Source organism: Bubalus bubalis, chromosome 14 (assembly GCF_019923935.1).
Source record: "Bubalus bubalis isolate 160015118507 breed Murrah chromosome 14, NDDB_SH_1, whole genome shotgun sequence".
Classification (NCBI taxonomy): domain Eukaryota; kingdom Metazoa; phylum Chordata; class Mammalia; order Artiodactyla; family Bovidae; genus Bubalus; species Bubalus bubalis.
In genome coordinates this window covers 10,614,216-10,640,410 of record NC_059170.1, presented here as the reverse complement: position 1 = coordinate 10,640,410, position 26,195 = coordinate 10,614,216, and the positions used below count along the sequence as shown (strand labels likewise).

The window sequence follows — 26,195 nt, the reverse complement described above, 5'->3', positions numbered from 1 at the left end:
TTGGGCCCCACCTGTTCTGTATGCTGCATGTTTGTCCAGCTGTCCTGGTGCACTGGCTCCTGGCCCCTTCCAAGAAGCAGCAGAAATACTTAAGATGCGGGTCTGAAAAGTTAGCCCACCAGATGTGGGGTTCAGACCATTTGCTCCTCGGGGAGAAGGTCAAGGTTTAGAACTCCTTCCTAATTGCGAGTCACCGTGCCAGGGATGGGGTCTGTGATGAGATTGTGATCAGCCTGCCCTACCTGCTTCCACGTGGGCTTTTTCATGTTCTCCTGATGTGTAGGAGTCCCTCAGCTAGTTTTAGAGGATTTTCCCCACAGGAAACAGTTCTGTATGTAGCTGGAGATTCAGTGAGTCTGTGAAAGGAAGTGAATTCAGCATCCTCCCAGGCCGCCGTCTTGCACCAGAACTGAAACAAAATACTGCAGACTGAGCACGGACCTAAAAATAAGCCTCTATTGAAACCACAGGTCTACCACTAAAGAGCTGAGTGACTCTGGGCCACTCACCCAAACACTCTGAATTTCAGTGTCTTCACTGGTACAGCGGGGGAAAATAACGAAGATGGTTGTGAAAGTTAAATGAGATTACCAAGCACTTGGCCCATACATAGTCCATGCTTTTAAATAAACGACCTATATTTTCATTGTCATCTTGGGTTTCTATCCCTTTAAAAATTTGCATGCTATACAATTTAATCATTTAAAGTATGTAATTCAATGGGGTTTACTATATTCATCACAATCAGTTTTGGAACTTTTTCATCATCCCTCCCTCAAAATATCCTGTACCCATGAGGAGTCACTCCCTAGCCAACCCCTCTCCCTGCTAATCTCCCACCCCTCCCAGTCCAAGGCAACCACCCATTTATTGTCTATCTTTGTGGATTTGCCTATAAATGGAATCATACAAGATAGAAAGTGCACAGAGACCTCTTGTGACTGGCCTGTTTCACTGAACATAATGTTTTCAAGGTTCATCGATGGTGTAACATACATCGGTACTTCATTCCTTTTTAGACCATGGGGTCACTGAGAGTCACTGAGCAACTTCACTTTCACTTTTCTCTTTCATGCACTGGAGAAGGAAATGGCAACCCACTCCAGTGTTCTTGCCTGGAGAGTCCCAGGGACGGCAGAGCCTGGTGGGCTGCCGTCTATGGGGTCACACAGAGTCGGACACGACTGAAGTGACTTAGCATTAGCATTAGAGGGTGTGTAGAGGTATCTCACTGTGGTTTTGACCTGCATTTTCTTGATGGTTGTTGTCTCATTTTTTCAATGGAATCCCCTTCATGTCCAGGGACAGATAAATCCTGGGATATCCCATTCCTAATATGGAAGCACTAACTCATCACAAAGAAAGAAAAAAATCTTACAGGTCTGTTATTAACCCACAACATTTCTTAAAGTGGCTCTTCCATAAATCAACTGACTATTTCCCAGCTTTGGGGGCATTGGGACAATTCTAATTTTCTTCTATTATTTCTAATAATTATAAATTACTGGCCATTCCATGGGAAATGCCCATAATAAGTGAACAAAAGCAGGACAAGAAATACTCAGTTTAACTGACATATATACACTACCAAGTGTGAAATTGCTAGCAAGCAAGAAGCTGTTCACAGCACAGGGAGCTCAGCTCGGTGCTCTGTGACGACCTCGTAGGGTGGGATGGGGGTGCGGCGGGAGGGTCAACAGAGGGGGGATATATGTATACACATAACTGATCCACATTGTTGTACAGCAGAAAGCAACACAACATTTTAAAGCAATTATACTCCAATTTAAAAATAATAATAATAAAGGTACACTTAAAAGTACTCAGTTTAATCATCTAAGCTGAAAAAAAAAAGTTTGTTAATCCATCCAAATATGCTTTAAGCACCATCCTGGTGTTAAGGCTCATGCTATCTTATTTATGGACAAAGTCTGAAAAGGAATAGCAAAAACGAAACTACAGTATGGGGGTAGAGAATTAAGTACAAACTACTAGATACAAAATAAGCTCCAAGGATATTCCCTGATAGCTCAGTTGGTAAAGAATCTGCCTGCAATGCAGGAGACCCCGGTTCAATCCCTGGATTGGGAAGATCCCCTGGAAAAGGGAAAGGCTACCCACTCCAGTATTCTGGCCTGGAGAATTCCATGGACTGTATAGTCCATGGGGTCACAAAGAGTTGGACGCAACTTTCACTTTCAAGGATATATTGTACAATATGGGGAATATAGACAATGCTTTATAATAACTATATATGGAGCATAACCTTTAAAAATTCTAAATTGTTATGTTGTACATCTGTAACTTATATAATATTGTACAGAAACCATACTTTAGTTAAAGAGCGTAACATACTACTTGTGTTGAGGGTGACAGGAGTTCTGGGTGAGAGAAGTCCCACCCTTCCCCATCTCTATTTCCCAAAATAGAACACTGACCGCACAATTGCACTCATCTCACACACTAGTAAAGTAATGCTCAAAATTCTCCAAGCCAGGCTTCAGCAATATGTGAACCATGAACTTCCTGATGTTCAAGCTGGTTTTAGAAAAGGCAGAGGAACCAGAGATCAAATTGCCAACATCAGCTGGATCATAGAAAAAGCAAGAGAGTTCCAGAAAAACATCTATTTCTGCTTTATTGACTATGCCAAAGCCTTTGACTGTGTGGATCACAATAAACTGTGGAAAATTCTTCAAGAGATGGGAATACCAGACCACCTGATCTGCCTCTTGAGAAATTTGTATGCAGGTCAGGAAGCAACAGTTGGAGCTGGACATGGAACAACAGACTGGTTCCAAATAGGAAAAGGAGTTCATCAAGGCTGTATATTGTCACCCTGTTTATTTAACTTATATGCAGAGTACATCATGAGAAACGCTGGACTGGAAGAAACACAAGCTGGAATCAAGATTGCTGGGAGAAATATCAATAACCTCAGATATGCAGATGACACCACCCTTATGGCAGAAAGTGAAGAGGAACTCAAAAGCCTCTTGATGAAAATGAAAGTGGAGAGTGCAAAAGTTGGCTTAAAGGTCAACATTCAGAAAACAAAGATCATGTCATCCGGTCCCACCACTTCATGGGAAATAGATGGGGAAACAGTGGAAACAGTGTCAGACTTTATTTTTCTGGGATCCAAAATCACTACAGATGGTGACTGCAGCCATGAAATTAAAAGAGGCTTACTCCTTGGAAGGAAAGTTATGACCAACCTAGATAGCATATTCAAAAGCAGAGACATTACTTTGCCAACAAAGGTTCGTCTAGTCAAGGCTATGGTTTTTCCTGCGGTCATGTATGGATGTGAGAGTTGGACTGTGAAGAAGGCTGAGCGCTGAAGAATTGATGCTTTTGAACTGTGGTGTTGGAGAAGACACTTGAGAGTCCGTTGGACTGCAAGGAGATCCAACCAGTCCATTCTGAAGGAGATCAGCCCTGGGATTTCTTTGGAAGGAATGATGCTAAAGCTGAAACTCCAGTACTTTGGCCACCTCATGAGAAGAGTTGACTCATTGGAAAAGACTCTGATGCTGGGAGGGATTGGGGACAGGAGGAGAAGGGGACGACAGAGGATGAGATGCCTGGATGGCATCACTGACTCGATGGACGTGAGTCTGAGTGAACTCTGGGAGTTGGTGATGGACAGGGAGGCCTAGTGTGCTGTGATTCATGGGGTCGCAAAGAGTCGGACACAACTGAGCGACTGATCTGATCTGATATTACCTTTGTGATGATAAAACCAAGGGGGGAGAAAAAAACTACTAATCTAAGGACAACGGGAGGAACAATTCTTGAGCCAGACCCTCAAAGCCATTATTTTGTGGAATCTCCACACAGCCCCTGGGAGGTTATTAGTAATAATAACAGCCAATATTATGGCACTTTCTATGTATCTAGCACTGTTCTACCAGTTAGGGACCATTACTGCCCCCATTTTACAGATGAAGAGACTGAGGCTAGGCAAAGAGATGCCCTTCCACTTTGGTGCTCTGTTTTCCCACATTACATACACGTGCAAAGCCTCATATAAACTCAGGCTCACATTTAAGTCCACACCTGCACCCTCAGACAGGAGCACACATACCACGGCCAGATACATGTGTGTACTCACACACATGATGACTCATATCCAAAGGCACGTGTACAGAAATGCATGTGTACATGTGGGCTCGTCTGCATGTGTATATATATATATGCCATGTGCACACAGCCCATACACTAGTGGACAAACATCTGAGAGTGGGAAAAGGGTGCAGATAAAGGGGCCAAAGTCCAGCCCTTGCCTCCTCCCCACATCCTCAAAGCGCCGCTGCTGGCGGGTGTGTACAGGCCTGGGTGGGGCGTGTACAGGTAGTCCTAGACTCAAAGGGCAGAGCTGACCTTGCACTAGAAACCCAGGGTCACAAACTGCCTTCCAAATGGGGCTACAGCGACTAAGGGGCCTCACCTGATGGCCAAATCCCCTAACCAGAGGACCCAAACTGAGGCCCGAGGTGCACCCAAGCCTGTGCCAGGGGCTCCAGGGGCTGCACAAAAAAGGCATGATCCGGGGCCTCCAGGGCTCCCCAGGGTATGGAGGAGACAAGATTCACATCCAGCCGCCCTTCTGGGAGGCCGCATGGCAGAGTGGTCATCTGCAAGCGTTGTAGCAACGGGAAGGCTTAGAATCCTGGTTCTACCCCTTACTGACTGTGTGATCTGAGCAAGCTGGTTAACTGATCAGTGCCTCAGTTGTCCTCCCTGTAAATGGGGTAAATTCTAATCCCTACCCCTTGGGGTTGTTGCTTAACCAGAACTACCAAAGTCTGTACTTGTAAAATAAACTGTCTCAGGCAAAGGGAGTTATGAGGATGGAGGGAGGCAGGACAGGCACTGAGTGGAAAGGAGCTCCTCAGGATCCCAGCCCTGCGTCCTACTGGCTGGGCCACCTCGGACATGTCAGACAACCTCTCTGAACCTCAGCTCCTCCTTTGTAAACGTTGCCCAAGTCATTCTTAATCATTAGACATGTTTCTATTGAGAACTTAGTACGTATCAGGCATCATGCTGGGTGCGGAGAATGCGGCAATGAGCAAGCCAGGTTGTCCCTGTCTGCCCGGAGCCCGCAGCCTTAGAGAAAGGATAAAGTGGAAACATCTGGTACATAGTAGGGGTCCAATCAGTGTTCCTCCCCTTCTTCCTTTTCTATCACTGTTAGGTCCGTGCATCCATATTGTAGAGCGTTTGGAGACTTCCCTGGTGGTCCAGTGGCTAAGACTCTGTGCTCATGATACAGGGGGCCTGGGTTTGATCCCTGGTCAGGGAACTAGATCCCACATGCCACAATTAAAGAGCCCATAGGCTGCAACTGAAAAAAAAAACCCCACCTGCTGATCCCATGTGATGCCACTAAGACCCAGCACAGCCAAAAACAAAAAACAAACTGCATAGAGTTTGGCAGATACAGGGCGGGGCTGAGGTGGGGAAAATCTATCACCCAGAATCCCACTACCCCTAACAAAACCCCCAGCTTCATTTTTGCCAATCTTCTTATCCAGTACAGGGCTAGGTTCAGGGTAAGATGCTCGGTACAATGTTCAGATTAATCAACACGTTACATTTGTCATCAGCTGGAAACAGCCGATTACACTGTAGCATATTTACTGACTCTAAGCAACCCAAACCATCAAGGCCATATCTTCTCCGCAGAGAGGCTTTTCCCTTCTTTGGGACCAGTAACATTTCCATTTTATAGAAAAGGACACCGAGGCTCAGAGAGGTCAAGTCACTTGCCCAAGGTCACACAGACTAAAACGTGAAGAGCCAGCTCAGGAAGCCAGAGTCTCTTACCCACACTGTCCTAGGTTGTGGGATGCAGTGAGAAGTGGACTTAAGGGCTTTGGGAACGTGAACCAGCAGCCCAAGGTTTGGGGAGCCCTTTTAGGCCAGATGCAACCCACCCCCATCATTGCTCCAGACACAGAAGCACAGAAAACTACCAGGCTCCTGGCTGGTCTTGTGGGGTCTCTTTGGGGTCCAGAAACCTCTCACTCTTACCCGCTTCGGGAGCTCCGGGATGCCTGCTTAGCCAGGGTACAGAGACGGCATGCCATTTGTGATTTCTGGTGCCCGCCAGTGGGCAGAGAGATCAAATCTCTGGATCCCTCAAGTTGCCGGGAGCCAGCAAAGTCAGTGGCCCCTACCCCAGCTAATGTTGGCTGCCGCTTACCACGTGCAGGCCCCACGCGCAGGCGCTTTTACACCTAATCTAACGCGATTCCTGCCAAGAACTCTCTCCAGGTCAGAACCGTGATTATCACTGGTTATAAATAATCTGAGACTTGGGAAAATGACTTTCTAAGGGCACATAGGTGGTTGGTGATGGAACCAGGAATCAAGACATTGGAGCTCAGTTCCTGCGCTGGGATATGGACCCTTGGGGCTGGACACAGAGGTGGATTTACACCCCTCTCCCTGGTGGCTCAGCGGTAAAGAATACACCTGCAATGCAGCAGACACGGGTGATGCAGGAGACACGGGTTCAATTCCCAGGTCAGGAAGATCTAGAGAATGAAATGGCAACCCCCTCCTGTATTCGTGCCTGGGAAATCCCATGGACAGAGGAGCCTGGCAGGCTACAGTCCATGGGTTTGCAAAAGAGTGGGATACAACTTAGCAACTAAACAACCAAAATCTTTGCAGGCTGGGGGCGGGGGGAGGTTCTGCAATGCATTTAGAGGGTCACATTTGAGAAAATGTGCAAAATTAAGACATTTTAGTTACAGTTGGTTAAGACCACTGTCTCCTTCTACTCCAGCCCTAGAATGATGTCTTTGTCTAGTAGGTGATAAAGATGTATTAATAAGTAATTTGTGTGTTTAATAGATTGGGTTGAATGAGCAACTGCATGATAGGGGAATAAATGACTGAAGTGCCCTTTAATCTTAAAGGAAGGGCAGGGTTTTCGTGAGTGCTCCTCATGCAGCCTCAGGGTGCCCTTCACAGATAGATCGAACTTGGGCCGTGGGTGGCCTTGAATGTCAAGGCGAGGAATCAGGCAATGGGCAGTCACGGGAGGTTTTAGAGCAGAGGGCAGACTTGAGGGTAACTGTCAATTAGGCAGGAGTTGACTGTCAGGTATGAAGACAGGGCCCTGTGACTGGGGGACCATTTGATTGGCTCATATAAAAACGGTCCTCACCCAGCACCACCAAAGAGCTAGTAATGTGATAGGGTTACCTTCCATCGGAGTGCTTCTTGGGGAAAAATGCCTCCAGGAGGCCCCCGCCCCTCCCTGGGACAGAGAGTCCAGGCTGCTGCTGCTGCTAAGTCGCTTCAGTCGTGACTGACTCTGTGCGACCCCATAGACAGCAGCCCACCAGGCTCCCCCGTCCCTGGGATTCTCCAGGCAAGAACACTGGAGTGGGTTGCCATTTCCTTCTCCAATGCACAAAAGCGAAAAGTGAAAGTGAAGTCGCTCAGTTGTGTCTGACTCTTCGTGACCCCATGGATTGCAGCCTACCAGGCTCCTCCGTCCATGGGATTTTCCAGGCAAGAGTACTGGAGTGGGATGCCATTGCCTTCTCCGATCTCCTGCATATCCCATTACCTGATTATTTCTCCAGCAAACCTGTGAGTGAGACGAAGAGTTATTATTCCCATTATGCAGATAAAGAGTTAGCCCAGAGAGGTGAAGCTACTTACCCAAAGCCACACAGTGGTAAACAGCTGAGTACAATCAAACCCAGAGTCCAGAGGCTCCCCAAGATCCCCCTACCACCCCACCCCCATCACAGAGCTGCCAGCCTCCTCTTCTGCTCCAAGCTGAAGTGGAGAAACTCAGCTTTGCCAGCAGAGGGCAGTATACCCTCAAAAATTAAACCCTGGTCTTTCTGGTGGCTCAGACAGTAAAGAATCTCCCTGTAATGCAGAAGGTCTGGGTTCGATCCCTGGGTCGGGAAAATCCCCTGGAGAAGGGAATGGCAACCCACTCCAGTATTGTTGCCTGGAGAATCCCATGGACAGAGGAGCCTGGCAGGCTACAGTCCATGGGGTTGCAAAGAGTCACAACCTAGTGACTAGCTTCCTTCCCAGAGGCTGGCCAATTGAATTCTCACACCTGGGAACAGCTGCTGCTGCCGCCCAACAATTCAGAAATCCTCAACTCTGAGGACTGAGTTAGTCCTTAAACCTTAGTCCCAGGTTCTGGTCGGGGTCTGGGGAGCATGGAGAAATGTGTAGAGAAATGGAAAATACAGCCTTCAAACGAGGTGAGCCAGTGGTTCACAGAAAAGGAAATGCAATGGTTTTAACGTACAAGGTGCTTAGCTTCACTCTTAATAAGAAAAACGTGTGTTAAACCCACAAGGAGCAGGCACTTTATCAAACTGGCAGTTACACAGCTGAGGGCGTGGAGAAGCATTCACACTCTGCTGGTGGGATTAAAACCCAGTTTAACACCTCTGGAAAGGAATCTGACCATACCTCCCAAAATTAGGAACACATTCATCCCACTGAAACAAAATGCCTTCACTGAAAGACTTGACAGAGAAGCAGAGTGGCATTGCCAGTGAGTGGACCTCGGTGGGGGGTCGGGGGGGAGAAGTTTCCAGATCAACACTCCCTGCGTGGGGGGGGGGGGGTGTATGGAGGAGGGGTAGCTGGCAGGTGGTCATCTTGGGTCCTGTCCTGTAGGGCCTCCCAGAGGGGCAAGAAGCTGGCATTGAATGCTGGGTCCCCAGGGCTGAGCAAGGATGGTGGGAGCCCTCGGGAGGGTAAGGGCCGCCCCGCAGAGATGACCGTCTCCAAGAGGCGCCGGTCAGCACCGCCATCTCCAGCCACTGTATGCAGGGGAGGGGAGGGAAGAGGGAGAAGGAGCCCCACGCCACCTTTGTCCACCTTCCCCCCTTGCTGGGAGGAAGTGAGGGAAGAGGTCTAACCCCAAATCAAGCTACAGTTTCCATGACTGTCTTGACATTTAAAATTTGAATGAAGACCATGTTTGTGACTTAAAGCCACAGTCCAGCTGTTTGTCATCCAAAAGCTGGCTGAGACAACGCGGCTTCCCTCTGCTAGCCTTTCCATCCTCAGGGGGCTGGCAGAGGAAGAGAGAGACAGAGAGGAGCTGCAGGGCTTCTAGAAGCTGTTCCCAGAACTAGTACAAGGTTGCTTCCGCCACATTCTATTGATTAGAGAGTGCTAAGGCCAACCCTTATTTGAGGGGAATAGAGTCCACCTCTTAACAGGGGAGCCAGGGCCAAGTCACATTGCAGAGAGGCATGGAAAACCCCTACCCACAAAGGGCTTGGTCCCCTTGCAAGGGAAGCTGGGAGATGTCGACCAGCCCTGTGTCCAGGAAGAGGAGGGAATGGGTTCAGAGAAGAGCTTGTGCCAGCCTCTGCCACACTTGCCCACTCCCTGATGATGCATGTTCAGACAGGTGCCTACAGTGTGCTTAGCCCTGCAGGGAGGCTTGGTGAGAGCAGGGACCCGGGGGAGAGTGGTCCAAACTCCCCAGCAGTGTGACTGCTCACCCCTGTTCTCGGGACCTCCATTTTCTCATCTGTAAAATAGTGATACTCATTATCATCCTCTCCTCCCATTGATACGGTGGTCGTGAATGCATTCTGATTTGTGAAAGACTTTGAGTCGGCAGAGAAGAGGATGATACTGTCCTTGCCCTCAAAGATGGTCAATAACAAGAGGAGACAAGAATTCAAGATGTGTCCAGACCTGGGGTAGGAGGGAAGGGTGCTGTGAACAGCGGCAGAGGGGCAGAGAGAAGAGGAGCTACTGCAGGAGAGGGCCCTGTGCCCAAGCCTCAACAGATAATGAACAGGCTCGGAATAGACCCAGGGCCTAGGGTACCACATGGCAGGAGGGAGAACCAGCTCTTGTAAAGGGACACACGTGGTTGACTGAAGGGTCCTGCACCCCCTATTTAAAGCAGAAATTCCCAAAGGGTGAGATGTTAGCTGGGCTGGGAGCTGATGCACACTTCTTTGCTTATTTCTTGGCAGAGTGAGTTTGAAAAAGGAGAGGAAAAAAAGGAATGAGATTGAAAACAGATTATTGGGGAGAAAAGTATTTCAGACTCGAGACAACTGTCTCTATAGCCTCTGGCCCCTGTCCCACTCATTCCCCTGCCCTGACGCAAGGCTGGCAGGAAGAAGGTGTTTCTCCTGGGATTGTTCAAACCGAGGACCAAACCCTGCCTGAGGCTTAACTATCTGCACAGGCTGGCAGCATGCCTGAGGCCAGCTAAGCGGTCTCCATGCTCCTTGAACTCTCCGCTCGAGGTACGTGCTGTTATTGCCCCATTTCCCAGATGAGGAAACTGAGGCTCAGAGAAGTTAACTGGCTTGTCCACAGGCACACAACCAGTCAGGGGTGAATCTGACTGATTCTATTGGTTTTTCCTGCAGTTGGGGTGCGGACAGAGGAGGGGAGGTTTAGGACAGCAAGGAAGAAGGTTCTGGGGGTGGGGCGTTGGGTGTGAGAGGCAGTATGGGACAGTGGTTAAGTGCTTGACTCAGGAGTCAGATTTGGGGGTTGTTTGTTACAGCAACATGACCCAGACTATCTGACTGATACAAATCCTGGTAATTAAGTTACATGTCCTTCAAAATATTAGTACTAAAAAAAAAGGTACTTAGCATCTTCTTCTTAGAAGCAGCAATTTTCTTTTAATTTTAAAAATTTTTCAAAAAGCATTTAAGGAAATTTACCATCTTGACTGTTTTAAGTGTACAAGTTCAGTGGCATTAAGTACATCCACATTGTGTAATCCATCCCCACCATCCAGCTCCAGAACTTCACTTGTGAGACAGAAACTCTAACCATTCAACACTAACTCCCTATCCCCCTTCCTCCAGCCCCCAACAGCCACCCTTTCACCTTCTGTCTCTATGAATCTGATTGCTCTAGGTACCTCATGTAAGTGAAATCATACATTATTGGTCCTTCTGTGACTGTCTTATTGCACTCAGCATAATGTCCTACAAGCTTATCCATGTTGTAGCCTGTATCAGAATGACCTTCTTTTCTTGTCTTTTTTTTTTTAATTGAAGGATAATTGATATACAGAATTTTGTTGTTTTCTGTCAAACCTCAACATGAATCAGCCATAGGTATACATATATCCCCTCCCGTCTCCCTCCCCATCCCACCCCTCTAGGTTGATACAGAGCCCCTGTTTGAATTCCCTGAGACATACTGCAAATTCCCACTGGCTGTATATTTTACATATGGTAATATAAGTTTCCATGTTACTCTTTCCGTACATCTCACTCTCTCTTCCCTCTCCCTGTGTCCATAAGTCTGTTTTCTATGTCTGTTTCTCCATTGCTGCCCTGCAAATAAATTCTTTGGTACCATCTTTCTAGATTCCATCTTTATGTGTTCAGTTCAGTTCAGTTCAGTCGCTCAGTCATGTCCAACTCTTTGCGACCACATGATTGCAGCAAGCCAGGCCTCCCTGTCCATCACCAACTCCTGGAGTTGACTTAAACTCATGTCCATCGAGTCGGTGATACCATCCAGCCATCTCATCCTCTGTCGTCCCCTTCTCCTCCTGCCCCCAATCCCTCCCAGCATCAGAGTCTTTTCCAAGGAGTCAACTCTTCGCATGAGGTGGCCAAAGTATTGGAATTTCAGCCAAAGCATCATTCCTTCCAACGAACATCCAGGACTGGTCTCCTTGAGAATGGACTGGTTGGATCTCCTTGCAGTCCAAGGGACTCGCAAGAGTCTTCTCCAACACCACAGTTCAAAAGCATCAGTTCTTCGGCGCTCAGCTTTCTTCACAGTCCAACTCTCACATCCATACATAACCACAGGAAAAACCATAGCCTTGACTAGATGGACCTTTTTTGGCAAAGTAATGTCTCTGCTTTTCAATATTGTATCTAGGTTGGTCATAACTTTCCTTCCAAGGAGTAAGCATCTTTTAATTTCATGGCTGCAATCACCATCTGCAGTGATTTTGGAGCCCAAAAAAACAAAGTCGGCCACTGTTTCCACTGTTTACCCAGCTATTTCCCATGAAGTGATGGGACCAGATGCCATGATCTTCGTTTTCTGAATGCTGAGCTTTAAGCCAACTTTTTCATTCTCCTCTTTCACTTTCATCAAGAGGCTTTTTAGTTCCTCTTCACTTTCTGCCATAAGGGTGGTATCATCTGCATATCTGAGGTTATTGATATTTCTCCCAGCAATCTTGATTCCAGCTTGTGCTTCTTCCAGCCCAGTGTTTCTCATGATGTACTCTGCATAGAAGTTAAATAAGCAGAGTGACAATATACAGCCTTGACCGTACTCATTTTCCTATTTGGAACCAGTCTGTTGTTCCATGTCCAGTTCTAACTTTGCTTCCTGACCTGCATATAGGTTTCTCAAGAGGCAGGTCAGGTGGTCTGGTATTCCCATCTCTTGAAGAATTTTCCACAGTTTATTGTGATCCACACATTCAAAGGCTTTGGCATGTGTTAGTATACAATATTTATCTTTCTCTTTCTTACTTCACTCTGTATAATAGGCTCTAGGCTCATCCACCTCATTAGAACTGACTCAAATGCTTTCCTTTTTATGGCTGAGTAATATTTCATTGTGTATATGTACCAAAACTTTCTTATCCAAACATTTGTCAATGGACATCTAGGTTGATTTCATGTTCTAGTTATTGTAAATAGTGCTTCAGTGAACATTGGGTTATGTGTGTCTTTTTCAATTTTGGTTTCCTCAGGGTTTATGCTTAGGAGTGGGATTGCTGGGTCATATAGTGATTTTATTGGTTTTATTCCTAGCTTTTTAAGGAATATCCATACCGCCTTCCATGGTAGCTGTATTAATTTACATTCTTACCAACACTGCAAGAGGGTTCCCTTTTCTCTACACCTTCTCCAGCATTTATTATTTGTAGACTTTTTGATGATGGCCATTTAGAATGACCTTCTTTTTAAAGGCTGAGTAATAGTCATGAGAAACGCTGGGCTGGAAGAAGCACAAGCTGGAATCAAGATTGCTGGGAGAAATATCAATAACCTCAGATATGCAGATGACACCACCCTTATGGCAGAAAGTGAAGAGGAACTCAAAAGCCTCTTGATGAAAGTGAAAGAGGAGCGTGAAAAAGTTGACTTAAAGCTCAACATTCAGAAAACGAAGATCATGGCATCCGGTCCCATCACTTCATGGGAAATAGCTGGGTAAACAGTGGAAACAGTGGCCGACTTTGTTTTTTTGGGCTCCAAAATCACTGCAGATGGTGACTGCAGCCATGAAATAAAAGACGCTTACTCCTTGGAAGGAAGGTTATGACCAACCTAGATACAATATTGAAAAGCAGAGACATTACTTTGCCAAAAAAGGTCCATCTAGTCAAGGCTATGGTTTTTCCTGTGGTCATGTATGTGAGAGGGTAACAGGCAGGAAGGCCAGGGGTCTCCAAATGGAGGAAATAGCCTGCAAGTGTCAGACATTTTTATCTCTCTTAAGCGGCAGGAGAAAACAAACTAACAATATTTTTTTCCTTCTCTATACAAATTTAAAGAGAGGTTTCTCTTAAAATACTGTGTTGCCATAATGACACCTGGTTTCTCCTGAAGTTAGCTATTCTTGAGCCTAGAGATAACCAATGCCTTTTTCTTATGGAAATGTTTGTCTTAAGCTATGCTAATGTACTACGCCTTTACCCCAAACTCTGTCTCCAAGTCGGTTCCGCCTCTGGGCCCAAAACCTACTTGACAAACCAGTATGTTAAACTCAGATATCGTTCCCCTAATCTATGTAAATGAAACTATTTGTATGGTGGTCTGCCCTTCTTTAAGATTCAAGTTAATTATTTTATGGCCCAAGATAAACCATTTGGTGCCAAGATTATCCCAAAATGCATCTTATGGGCGAGGAGCCTGGTGCTATTCTGAATTATAAGACATTCCTTTCTTTCATTAACAGACTGCTAGTGACTATATAACATCCAGCTGAAGACTAGCAAGGGGGTACTCTTTCTGCCCCCTTCTGATGCCTATGTCAGAAGCTTTCTCTATCTCCTTTATACTTTAATAAAACTTTATTACACAAAAGCTCTGAGCGATCAAGCCTCGTCTCTGGACCCGGATTGAATTCTTCTCCTCCGGGGGCCAAGAATCCCGGTGTATTCGCATGATTCAACAACAACCTTTCATATGGATGTGAGAGTTGGACTGTGAAGAAAGCTGAGCACTGAAGAACTGATCTTCGGAACTGTGGTGTTGGAGAAGACTCTTGCGAGTCCCTTGGACTGCAAGGAGATCCAAACAGTCCATCTTAAAGGAGATCAGTCCTGGGTGTTCACTGGAAGGACTGATGCTGAGGCTGAAACTCCAATACTTTGGCCACCTCATGCAAAGAGTTGACTCATTGGAAAAGACCCTGATGCTGGGAGGGATTGGGGGCAGGATGAGAAGGGGACGACAGAGGATGAGATGGCTGGATGGCATCACCGACTCGATGGACATGAGTTTAGGTGAACTCCAGGAGTTGGTGATGGACAGGGAGGCCTGGTGTGCTGCGATTCATGGGGTCACAAGGAGTTGGACACGACTGAGTGACTGAACTGAACTGAATATTCTGTTGCACATGTAGACCGCATTTTGCTGATCCATTTATCTATCCGTGGACACTTGGGTTTGCTCATACCTTTCGGCCGCCATGAATGGCACTGCCGTGAACATGGGTGCACAAAGATCGGACAGCATTTCTCTCTTTTTAAAAATTATTATTATTAATTTATTTATTTTGGCCATGCCACATGGCATGTGGGATCTTAGGTTCCCAACCAGGGATCGAACCTACTCCCCCTGCATTGGAAGCACAGGGTTTTAACCACTGGACCCCCAGGGAAGTCCCAGGGAGGGGCAGAATTCTATCATATATTAATGCCTATATATAAAATCTGGTATTGGTGAACCTATTTGCAGGGCAGCAATGGAGACACAGACATAGAGAACATGTTTGTGGACACAGTGGGAGAAAGAAAGGGTGGGATGAATGGAGAGAGTAGCATTGAAACATACACATCACCATACGTAAAATAGAAAGCTGATGGGAATCTAAGCCAAATGACACAGGGAGCTCAAACCCGGTGCTCTGTGATAACCCAGAGGCGTGGGATAGGGAGGGATGTGGGAGGGAGGTTCAAGAGGGAGTGGAAAATTCTGAAAGAGATGGGAATACCAGACCACCTGATCTGCCTCTTGAGAAATTTGTATGCAGGTCAGGAAGCAACAGTTAGAACTGGACATGGAACAACAGACTGGTTCCAAATAGGAAAAGGAGTTCATCAAGGCTGTATATTGTCACCCTGTTTATTTAACTTATATGCAGAGTACATCATGAGAAACGTTGGACTGGAAGAAACACAAGCTGGAATCGGGATTGCCGGGAGAAATATCAATAACCTCAGATATGCAGATGACACCACCCTTATGGCAGAAAGTGAAGAGGAACTCAAAAGCCTCTTGATGAAAGTGAAAGAGGAGTGTGAAAAAGTTGGCTTAAAGCTCAACATTCAGAAAACGAAGATCATGGCATCTGGTCCCATCACTTCATGGGAAATAGATGAGGAAACAGTGTCAGACTTTATTTTTCTGGGCTCCAAAATCACTACAGATGGTGACTGCAGCCATGAAATTAAAAGAGGCTTACTCCTTGGAAGGAAAGTTATGACCAACCTAGATAGCATATTCAAAAGCAGAGACATTACTTTGCCAACAAAGGTTCGTCTAGTCAAGGCTATGGTTTTTCCTGTGGTCATGTATGGATGTGAGAGTTGGACTGTGAAGAAGGCTGAGCGCCGAAGAATTGATGCTTTTGAACTGTGGTGTTGGAGAGGACTCTTGCGAGTCCCTTGGACTGCAAGGAGATCCAACCAGTCCATTCTGAAGGAGATCAGCTCTGGGATTTCTTTGGAAAGAATGATGCTAAAGCTGAAACTCCAGTACTTTGGCCACCTCATGTGAAGAGTTGACTCCTTGGAAAAGACTCTGATGCTGGGAGGGATTGGGGGCAAGAGGAGAAGGGGATGACAGAGGATGAGATGCCTGGATGGCATCACTGACTCGATGGACGAGAGTCTGAGTGAACTCTGGGAGTTGGTGATGGACAGGGAGGCCTGGCGTGCTGCAATTCATGGGGTTGCAAAGAGTTGGACACGACTGAGCGACTGATCTGATCTGATCTGATGTGATGGCTGATTCATGGTGATGTGTGGCAGAAACCAACACAATATTGTAAAGCACTTATCCTCCAATTAAAAACAAAGTTTTTTTAAAAAGAAAGTTGAGAGGGAAACAGCACTGATGAAGAAGCCAGGAGACAGGATGCTAGACTTCGCTGTGTAGCATTAGGTACCTCGCTTTCTACATCTGATCCTCGCTTTCACTGCCTACTTCATAGCAGCACACTGAGACCAAGTGAGACCCAGGACTATCAGCAAAGCCACGAGGGACTGTTATTGTTATTACTCAGTGGGGTGAGGGCAATGATTTCCCAAAGGCATGAGTCACGGATGGTGGAATTCCAGGCATCAGGAGAGGCAGTTCTGGGCAACAGAGCCCAGATTCCACACAGAGCCATGACCCTGACCTGGACCCGCAAGGGAGCCACACCCTCCCTCCTTGGCCACTGGCCGATGTGAGGAAGGAATCAGTAAATGTCATAAGCAGATGGGTCCTTAAGGTAGAGCCCATGGTCCCGTTGCCTCACACGACTGTTAAGGAGGCTCAGAGAGGGTGATGCATTTGCCTGGGGTCACACAGCCAGAGAGCAGTGGAAGCTGGACTAGTCTCCCAACCCCGCACCACACGGCCTCCCACATGGCTCCAATTCTAGGAAGAGATGTGAGCACTAGAAGAGCCATTGAGACAGGGGTAATGGGGGGCTCAGAGGGCCTCTGGAGGTGGGGTGTGGAGCTTTCCTCTTCTGTATCTCATGGAGACTGACCTAAGAAGTTTTCAATTCAGAGCCCTCTCTGTACTTGCCCAAATCTTGAGACTAGTGGTAACAATAGTAATTGGTACTTTTAAATGAGCTCTTCCAAGTTCAGCTCTATGAACACTTTATATCCCTGGTCCGTTTTATCTCTCCTCAGGTAGGAGCCAGTGTTATCCCATTCAGATGCCTCCCAAGGGGCTTCCCTGGCGGTCCAGTGGTTAAGAATCTGCCTTGCAATGCAGACACCTGGGTTCAATCCCTGGTCAGGAAGCTAGGATCCCACAAGCTGCAGAGTAATTAAGCCTGCGTGCACTCAACAAAAGATGCCACATGACACAACAAATATCCCACGTGTGGCCACTAAGACCCGACAAATAAATACATTTAAAAAAAATGCCTCCGAAACCTTAGACTGGGGCCATTTTCAAGGTCACAAAATGAGAGGTAGTCAGAGCTGGGATTCCAACCCAGGGTTGGGCTCCTGTGGAGTCTGTCTATTGAAGCACAGAGATCCACTTCCTCCATTGAGTTCTGTGTGATGGAGGCGGGAAGTGGATTGTGCTCGTGGTCCAGGTGGAGAAACTGAAGCTTGGCAGAAACTGAGATCGGTAACATCCCAGTAAGAGGAGGAGTTAGGGCTAGGACCCACCTGCCGGGGCCAGCTTCCATCTGCTCCAGTGAAGAGAAGCTCTTCTGGGAGTGCTGTGGCCCCTGGCAAGCCTCACCTTTGGGATGCAGGATGGGGAGAGGGTGCTGACAGAATCCGGAGGTGGACCCCTCCCCACAGCGATGATGAGGGCAGCCAACACTTAAGAAGCCGTGACTGAGTTCAAGGTCTTTGGATTAACGCTTTATCTTTTATATTATTTATTTTTGTGCTGTGCTGGGTCTTCACTGCTGCACAGGCTTTTCTCTAGTTTCAGAGAGTGGGGGCTACTCTCTCATTGCGGTGTGCAGGCTTCTCACTGAGGTGGCATCTTTTGTTGCAGAGCACAGGCTCTAGGGCACTGGGGGCTTCAGTATTTGTGGCTCCCGGGCCACTGTGGCCCACGGGCTTAGTTGCTCTGAGGCATATGGGATCTTCCGGGATCAGGGATCGAACCTGTCTCCTGCATTAGCTGGTAGATTCTTCACCACCAAGCCACCAGGGAAGCCTTAACACTTTATCTTGATGATTTCCTTTCCTCTTCACCCATGTGGATGGAGTTCATTTTATTCTCTCTTTCCAGATACAAACCCTTCTGTTCAGAGAGGTGGACTCACCTGTCCAGGGGACCAGCCTAGGTAGCCGTGGAATTGAGATGCTAAAGTTTGGCCTCTTATGACCATTATATTCCCCTCTGCATGGAGAGGAAGGAGAAGCAGCCTGAACAACCTTGCCCCAGCCCACCAGGCCCCAAGGGCCTTCACACCTTAGATTCCGTGTGCTAAAAGTCCCTGAGCACAGGATTCTAAGGAACCCAATTTAATGATATTAACCCCACCTGACAGGTGGGAAATCTGAGGCTCAAGGAAGTGAAGATCCAGGATGCACTTTGAACCAGCTCCGGTTGAGTATCTCCTATGTACCAGACATTGTGTCAGGTGTTAAATATATTCTCCCATTCGATTCACAAAGCAGTCCTGCATGGAGGTATTATTACTGATGTTACCCCTGCGGGACAGATGGCAAACCATGGCTCAGAGAGGTGACGAGACTTGCTTACAGGTAGTGTCCACATTTGAGCCTAGGTCTGACTGCAGCCTTTATTCTTTCTACTCTGTATAAGCCTCCCTAATAGAGACCCTATCTTTTTGCCTTTTCATACCGTTCATGGGATTCTCAAGGCAAGAATACTGAAATGGGTTGCCATTCCCTTCTCCAGAGAAGGGGACGACAGAGAATGTGATGGTTGGATGGCATCACCAACTGGATGGACGTGAGTTTGAGTAAGCTCTGAGAGTTGGTGATGGACAGGGAAGCCTGGTGTGCCGCAGTCCATGGGGTCTCCATGAGTCGGACACGACTGAACTGAACTGAATAGAGACCCACAGGCTACTAGGAGGGTGTTTCAGGCATCAAGGGATAATGGATTTGGCTCCTAGGGCTGTTCAGCGTTTCATGCGGTCACTCATGACTTCTAGCTGGCTGCTGCTCAGCCTGTGTGCAAGCTTGCGCCGTGACAGCTGCAGCCCTACTTTCCCAGGAAAATAACAGGAACTGGGGCTGGGAGTTCTCGAGAGAAAGCCTGGCTTGCTCTAGAAGGCAGAACGTTTGAACTTTTTTTTTAATTAATTTACTTTTTTATTGAAGGATAATTGCTTATTTGAGCCGTTCCATAATGGAGGAGGTTGCCTCGGGATGTGGTGAGTTTCCCAGCCCTGGGAGGGTACAAGCAAAGGCTGGCAGCTGCCTGTGAAGAAGGTGATAGAGCACCTCCGGCATGAAAAGGGATACTGCGGGGACTACCTGGCCATCCAGTGGTTAAGATTTCAAGCTTCTCATGTGGGGAGGCATGGGTTCGGCCCCTGGTTGGGGACCTGAGATCCCACATGCCTGCCACGTGGTATGGCAAAAAAAAAAAAAGAAAAAGTGATACTGGATTCAAAGACCTTTCCATTTTGAAAGTCTGGGATTGTAAGATTCTCAGATCCCATTTGCTCAGACTGCAGTCTAAGATTGCACAGTACTCAAAAGCTAGGAATCAAAGACTGCATGCGTTTTTCCTTTTAGTGTTTTCTAGTCCCTATGTGGGCGGGTAGACTGTGGAGCATCTACTTACTTGGGCAAGGGACAAGTCAGTTAAATCAGTTCAGTTCAGTCACTCAGTTGTGTCCAACTCTTTGCAACCCCATGGACTGCAGCATGCCAGGCCTCCCTGTCCATCACCAACTCCCAGAGTTTACTCAAACTCATGTCCATTGAGTCGGTGATGCCATCCAGCCATCTCATCCTCTGTCATCCCCTTCTCTTCCTGCCTTCAATCTCCCAGCATCAGGGTCTTTCCCAATGAGTCAGTTCTTCGCATTAGGTGGCCAAAGTATTGGAGTTTCAGCTTCAGCATCAGTCCTTCCAATGAATGTTCAGGACTGATTTCCTTTAAATCAGAAAACAACTCTTTAGGTTTCAAGAGCACCCCTTCCTCCTCCAAAACACCATTCCTGAAGGGACCTGGGACACAGTGAAATGAATCAGAGAAAGATGGGATTTGATACCTTTCTGTCCCTCTGCTATACAATATTTGGGGTGGTGGCTGTTCCATCAACCTGGATCCTGGAGCAAGGAGACACTGATGGGAACTATACGGGACACACAGCATGAGTGGCTGAGGAACAAGACTGGGGGTAGTTGTTACTGCACCCTAACCTGGCTGACCCTGACTGATACACAGCCCTGCTCTCCCCTCTTGCCTTTTTTCCAAATAAAAAATCAGGAAGAGAGCCAGAAAAAAAAAAGCCATGAGTGAACATGTTTTGAATTTTGTGGGTCAGCGTGACCCCAGAGAGCTCTGAAGAGTCCAAAAGTAGACAGCAGGGAAGGGCTAGAGTGATGAACCAGTCATGTGGTATGTTGAAGCCAAAAGAGCCTGAAACAACCTCACAGCAAGATGCAATCACAGAGATGTAGGCATGAATGATGGACTGGGGGGAAATAAGTCAAAGTGATCAAGATTAATTTTCTGCCTGCATAGGAAGTAGGGTACATGTGTGCTAAGTCACTTCAGTTGTGTCTGACTCTTTTTGACCCAATGGACTATAGCCCACCAGGCTCCTCTGTTCATTGGATTCTCCAGGCAAGAATACAGGAGTGGGTTGCCATGCCCTCCTCCAGGGCATCTTCCTGACCAAGGGATTGAACCCACATCTCCTGCATTGGCAGGTGGGTTCTTGACCACTAGCACCACCTGGGAAGTCCAGGAAGTAGGGGATGGTCATAAAATTAACTCAGTATTCTGCTTATCAAAATTTTGAGTTGAGATACATAATTTGGAAAGTTCACCATCCCAAGGGTCTTGACTTCGGGGCTTTCACCATCACTCTTTCACTGAGTGAGTAGAAGGTGGATGTGGACACTGGAAGCAACCCAGCCTGGAAACCAGGAGAACTGAGCTCTACTCTTAGATTTCACCTTCCCAGGGAGACCTTCCCTGACCACGTGGTTTAAAACAGAACTCCCCCCACCCCGAGCCCATGGATGCCCAGTCCCTCTTCTTTCTTTTTCTCCAAAGTACTAATGGATGCAGCATTCTTTACTTATCTATTTATTGTCTATTTCCCCCACTTGATTGTAAGTTTCAAAATGGCAGGAATTCTCTCTTCCTTCTTTCTTTCTACCTTTCTGTCTCACTGCTTTTTATTTTTCCCCCCTTTCTTTCCTAGTTATAGAAAAATTTCAAGCATTCAAAAAACCATGGAAAATAGATGATGAACACCCCTTTGCCATTTGTCCATCACGTAAATTTAACAACTGTTAACATTTAATCATCCTCGCTTCATTTAAAAAAATTTTTTTTGGTGCCAGTGTTTTCTAAGGAAAATAATACTCGTCATGCTATTTCCTCTTTAAAAACTTGAAGGAAGAGAGCTTTGTCTCTTTTACTTGTTGCCATGTTACTCACTGCCTGGAAGCTGGTAGAGCTCCAACAAACAGTTGTTGAATGAATCTCACTTAATCCTCACGGCAACTCTATGCAGTAGGTGTTATTATTATCCCCATTTTACAGAAGAGGAAACTGAGGCACAGAGAGGTAAAGTAACTTGTCCAAGGGCACACAGCTAGGAGGTAGTGAAAGGAAATTTGAGCTCAGGCAGCCTGAATCCAGAGTCCACACATTCATATCTCTCTGGGGACTCCTTCAACCGAGATGTTCATTCATCCTCTGTCTACCTGTCCCATCCAGACACCACCCACAGAGGAGACCCAGAGGGGTTCACAGGCCAGAAACAGGACATCCCCATCTGGGAACCCAGGTGGTTTCCAGAAAGGCCAGGGCCCTCTTTCCCTCCTCCCTGGGGAGGAGACAGAAGGCTCCTTCCCAGACGAGTGACCTTTGGGGTTTGTTATGAGTAGAGATTCCTTCTGGGGAACGTGATGGCTGATGCTGGGAGCCTGGGTCCTCAGACTTAACCCCCAGGAATGTGGAGAGGAATCGCCAGGCTTCCGCCCTTTAGGCCAGCGTTCCCAATGACCCAGACCAGCCAAGGAGGCCGTGCTAGGCTGCTCTCCAGGTTGCTGGACCTTCTGGGGAGATGAACTGAGACCTTCCACGCTAGGCTGGGAGGCAGCTCCTCAGGGTAAACAGAGCTCCAGGCTTCAAAACCAAAGAACATGGCGTCTGCCTCTTCCTTCCTAGTTGGGTGACATTGGACAGATGCTCGGTCTGGGGAAGCCTCAGTTTTCACATCTATCAAATGGGGATAATTACTATCCCAAGCTTAAACAGATCCAGGGCTAGGGTGAAGCAAGCCAGGTGCCCAAGGCACGGCCTTTAAGGAGGCGCTGGCTCTCAGGTTCAGACCCTGCACTTGCGGGAGCCTGAGGATAAACACCTTCTTAAATTATGCACCAAGATGGTCTAATCCCACAACCCACAGCTGGCTCCAGAAAGGGACCCCAAAGCCCTTTGGGAGAGATGGACCCCTGAGCTGAGTCAGGTCCCTGGTGGCTGGGGCCAGGGGCATGGCCCAGAAGCCTTCTGGGCATTATCAAGCCACAATAGGCAATTTCTGAGTTCTCCTCAGGTCAGAGAGCAGCCTGTGTCTCCAGGTTGTGATAATAATGACTTTGATCTCATATTTATTGAGCTTTCACTCTGGACCACACTGAGATCTTGGTCAATCCTCACTACAGCTTTCTCCTATATTATTGTCTCTATGCTGTGAATGGGGCTTCTCAGGTGGCACAGTGGTAAAGAATCTGCCTGCCAATGCAAGAGAGGAAAAAGATATGGGTTCAATCCCTGGGTTGGGAAGATTCCCCAGAGTAGGAAATGGCTACCCACTCCAGTATTCTTGCTTGGGAAAAGAGATGGACAGAGGAGCCCAGTGGGCTATAGTCCACGGGGTCACAAAGAGTCAGGCACAACTGAGCAACTGAGCGCGTGCGTGTGCGCGCGCGCGCGCACACACACACACACACACAGGCTATAAATGAGGAAGACCTCAAGGCACCAGGTCAGGGTCACAGCTCAGGTATATGGTAGGTCCAAGATCCAAACTCTTATTTGTCTGAATCGCAGGTAGGCTGGGGCCTGAGGTTTGCTGCTGAGGGTCTTGTGGGCCCTTGACCCCCGTAACCTTTATCTTCTTCGCCTTCTCCCTCTGCTGGCAGCCACTGTGGCCAAAATGAAATTAACCCCAAAGGGTTAACCTGCAAAGTCATTGCAGGGGCCAGGCTGGGGTGGGGAGGGGAGGAAGGCATGTTTCTGGGCTCCAAAAGTCCAAAGTCTGTGTGTTCTATGCCCAGGTCCTGGGTCCCCAAGGCAGGCACACATGGCCCTGGATGCAGTAGAACACGGGGGCAGGTAAGTTTCGATCTGGGGGAGACAGCTCAGGAATGATGCTGAGCTTTATTTGTACACATTCATTTTCTCCCTGCCTTCGACCTCCTTCCATGGGAATTCATCTTATCCTGGTCACGTGCAAGCTTCGCTCAGGACTATCCAGGAACTCCCTGGTCATAGAAGCCTCTAAATATTGTCCTGGCTTTCAAGGCTATCTGCAGAGACTAGAGTAGAGGGCTGATCCCACCCCTTAGCCTTTCTGCAGGCTGGTCCCTCTGCCTCAAGTGTCCTCCGTCCAGCAAGATCCTCCTGGATCTTCTCCTCCGGCAGGACTGGGGAATGTAAAATGGTGCAGCTGTGAACTCTCAGACCTGAGGGGGCTGTGCAATTTTTAAAGTAAGTAATCGATTAATGTAGTTATTTATGGCTGCACTGGGTCCTCTCTTGTGGAACACAGGCCCTAGAGCATGCTTAGCGCACGCAGTTGTGACACATGGGCCTAGATGTCCCAGGGCATGTGGAATCTTCCTGGATCCAGGATCAAACCCACGGCCCCTGAATTGGCAGGTGGATTCTTAATCACTGAGCCACCAGGGGTATCCAAGGGCTGTGCAATTTGATGCCACGCTGGCATCTGGGGAAGACAAGAGGTAGCTTAGCATTTTAAAAGGCAGGTTTTGAACTTAGACATGAGTTCAGTCCCAGTCCCACTGCTTACCAGCAGGGCCTCAATTTGCTTCTCTGAACACAGAAAGAATGATCTGACTTTCTCCGCTGGGGCACAGAGGGACAGGAAGGGGGCCATGCCTGTGATGCTCTGGAGTCAGTGCCAGGTACCATGGTCAGGACTCAAAAGGCACCAGGTATCCACCCACTCATTCCACACCAGGTTTAAGCACCCACCTGGTGCTGATCTCTGTGCTGGGTGCTGGGATGGAGCTGTGAATGGACTTGTGTGGCCCCAGCTCTTAGAGACTGGAGGGGGAGATATTCACCAATTTGTTGCCATTGTGACTGTGATTAGGGAAATCACCCCCTTTCCAATCTCTTAACCTTCCGACCTTCACCCCTCACCTTGACCTTGAAGCACCCTGAGCAGGATCTAAATCAGATGTATCTCCATAATCTTAGCTCCTCAACCAAGGCCTGGAGGCTCAACAAGTATTTAAACTGAAAAGATTTCTGTAACAAACACAGCACTGAGTGTGTACAAGCCACGGTTCTGAGCACTTTACAAGTATGAAATCATGTCACTATGCCTGGCAAGGATGTACTATTATCACCACCCCCATTTTGCAGATAGGCAAACTGAGGTTCAGAAAAGTTAAGCAAACTAACTTAAGTTATATAGCCAGAGAAGGGCACAACCAGGATTTGAACTCAGGCCGCCTGGCTCCAGGGGCCGCTTGCTCCATGCCTCTCCCGAGTTGATGCCACTTCGCAGCAGGGTCCAGAAAGGGCCTGATCTTAAGACCTCACCCGTCTCTACCACTCGCTAAACCCTAGGCTCCTCACTCTCCATTCCCCAGGTGGGCTCTGGAGGAAACCAGGGCCCCCGCTGCAGCCTTTGATGTGCCCTGCCAAGTTGGCACTGTGAGGCCTCAGGGTGCCTCAGGGGATCCCAGGCCAGCAGCTGGGCCGGCCTCGGGGCCAGCGTTTCCGTAAACATCCCGGCGAGCCAGCCCCGCGTGGTCAGACCTTGGGCCGCTGGCTTCGAGGGCTGAGGTTTGGCGGGCCCTCCTCGGTTTCCTCCAACACAGCCACTTCCACCCCCTCTGCTTGGCTGAGCTTCCAGTAATGAAGTGTTTTGCTCTGGGGCTGGTGGGGTCGATGGAATGGGGTATCGGGGCCTGTCTGTCTCACTTGCCCCCACTTGGGCTCCTGGAAGCTGGTTAGATGCCCCTCACTGCAGTCTGGGCAGCTTATTGGCCCCCCTGGGGGTTGGAGGAGGAATTGGTCTCTAAGCGGACAGGTCTTAGGCTCTGAGTCAAGAGGGAGGGTGTGGCTGGAACCGACCCTGTGGGTCCTTTCTGAGGGGTTGGGAGGTTAGGGAAACAACTCATGAAGACAGAGCCAGGCAGCTTGGCGACAGAAGGGAAAATGTCTTAACCATAGCCACCGCCTCTCCTCACTCACCAAGACAGTGGCTGCAGTGAGGGGCTGTGGGTGGAGACTGAAGAACCGTCAATCACCACGAGTATGCCATCCCTGAAGGAAGAAACTCTACCCCAGCCCTTTAATTCTCACAGCAACCCTGCTCAGAAACGGAGGCCCAGAGAGGTGAAGTGACTCGTCTAAGGTCACACAGCAATCAACAGAAGGAGAGTGTGACTGATTCTCTCCCTTCCCATTGAACCACTTCTAGCTCACTGTCTGAATCCCAGACAGGAGGGACCGGAAGGTGCATCCAAGCCATCTTTTGAGAGGCAGTATAGCACAGTGGATAAGTATAAGGGCTCAGGGGCCAGCTGCCTGGGTTCAAATCCCAGCTCTGCCTCCTTCCTGCTAGGTGAGTGTAGGCAAATTACTTAACTTCTTGGTGCCTCTCATCTGTGAGGCAAAGATAGTAACAGTGCGTCACTTAGAGCAGGGTCCCCAACCTCCGGGATGTAACACCTGATGATCTGAGGGTGGAGCTCATGTAGTAAAGATAGAAATAAAGTGCACGGTAAATGTCATGCCTTGAATCAACCCGAAACCACTCCCCGCCCAAGTCCGTGGAAAAACTGTTTTCCACAAAACTCCTCCCTGGTGCCA

General features: G+C 48.0%; 1 long non-coding RNA gene across 2 annotated transcripts; it reads left to right on the top strand.

The window, feature by feature from the left end:
• The first annotated feature begins 8,307 nt into the window (after positions 1-8,307).
• LOC123329065 lies at positions 8,308-18,569 on the top strand. 2 transcript variants are annotated; one of them, XR_006544206.2, is made up of 3 exons: positions 8,308-8,554; positions 10,005-10,283; positions 15,349-15,404. It is a non-coding gene; the product is annotated as an uncharacterized LOC123329065 (long non-coding RNA). The 2 variants fall into 2 exon arrangements; XR_006544205.2 differs by lacking the exon at positions 15,349-15,404 and adding an exon at positions 18,186-18,569 and having other exon boundaries at positions 8,311-8,554.
• The last annotated feature ends 7,626 nt before the right edge of the window (positions 18,570-26,195 follow it).